The following is a 1,497-nucleotide window of genomic DNA, read 5'->3' on the forward strand; positions in this document are numbered from 1 at the left end:
GTTATTTTTATAAAAAGTTTAAAAGAATAAAAAGAAAAGGTGGTACTTTCAGGAGATAAACAAAATTGATACACTATTTTCTAGACTAATTATGAAGAACAGAGCTCTCTGGGATCAGACCTCATTGGCAGTGACATGGCTAAAAGCACCAAGAAGATCAGCATCATGGGTAAATACAGGACCCACTATGGTGTCTTCCTATGGAAAATGGTGAAGAAAATTGAAATCAACCAGCATGCCAAGTACACTTGCTCCTTCTGTGCCAAAATCAAAATGAAGAGTTTGGATGTGGGAATCTGGCACTGTGGTTCTGTATGAAAACAGTAGCCAGTGGTGACTGGACCTACAACACCACTTAGGCTGTCATGGTAAAGTCTGCCACCAGAAGACTGAAGGAATCGAAAGACCAATAGAAGCTCTACAGATATTTGGAATATCATTAGCCTATAAGAAATTGATTAATTTATGTAATAAAATTGCCTTGGTTTGCAGTTAATTGTATTAGACATTCTTATTTACACTGTAACTATTGCTTTTCAAGACACTAGAAAATAAAAATTCTTTCAGTTTGAAAAAAAAAAGAAAAGAAAAAGGACCAAGATAAATAAAACTCACAATGAAAGAGGCAATATTACAACAGACATGACAGAAACATAAAAGATTATTACAGAATATAATGAGTGATTTTACACCAACAAAGAAGTAAACCTAGATAATATGGACAAATTTTTTAACACATTTATAAGTTAAGAAAACTGAATCAGGAAGATATATAATGCCCAAATGAACCAATAATAAACAATGAAATTGAATCAGTGATAAAAATAACCTCTCAATAAAGAAAAGCCCAGATCCCAATGGTTTCACTTCAGAATTCTACAAAATATTTAATGAAGAAATAACCCCCATTCTGCTCAAACTATTTCTAAAGATCCAAACAGAAGCAAACTTCCCAAATACATTCTATGAAACCTCCATCATCCTCATCCCCTAAACAGACAAGGACATAACAACGAAAAAAGAAAACTACAGACCAATATCTCTGTTGAATATAGATACAAAAATTCTCAACAAGATACTGGCAAATCATATCCAAAGACACATTAAAAATAATATACACCATGACCAGTTAGGCTTTATTTCATAAATGCAAGGATGTTACAACATACACAAAACCATAAATGTAATATACCATATTAACAGAAAAAAGATAAAAACCACATGATCATATCAATTGATACAGAAAAAGCATTCGACAAAATACAACATCCCTTCATGATTAAGACTCTCAGCAAAATTGGCATAGAAGTCATTTCTCAACATAATAAAAGTCACATATGAAAAAACCTATAACTAACACTATACTAAATGTGGAAAACATGCAAGCTTTTTCATTAAAAACAAGAACAAGACAAGGCTGCCAGCTTTCTCCACTCCTTTTCTATATAGTGCTGGAATATCTTGTGAACGCAATCAGACAAAAGACTGAAATAAAAG

General features: G+C 32.4%; 1 pseudogene; it reads left to right on the top strand.

Annotated features, from left to right (window-relative positions):
• The first annotated feature begins 84 nt into the window (after positions 1 to 84).
• Positions 85 to 1,497, top strand: part of LOC102492711 (GTP-binding nuclear protein Ran-like) — a 33,823-nt pseudogene continuing 32,410 nt past the window's right edge.

The sequence above is a fragment of the Tupaia chinensis genome, unplaced genomic scaffold (genome assembly GCF_000334495.1).
Source record: "Tupaia chinensis unplaced genomic scaffold, TupChi_1.0 Scaffold145163_1, whole genome shotgun sequence".
Lineage (NCBI taxonomy): Eukaryota > Metazoa > Chordata > Mammalia > Scandentia > Tupaiidae > Tupaia > Tupaia belangeri.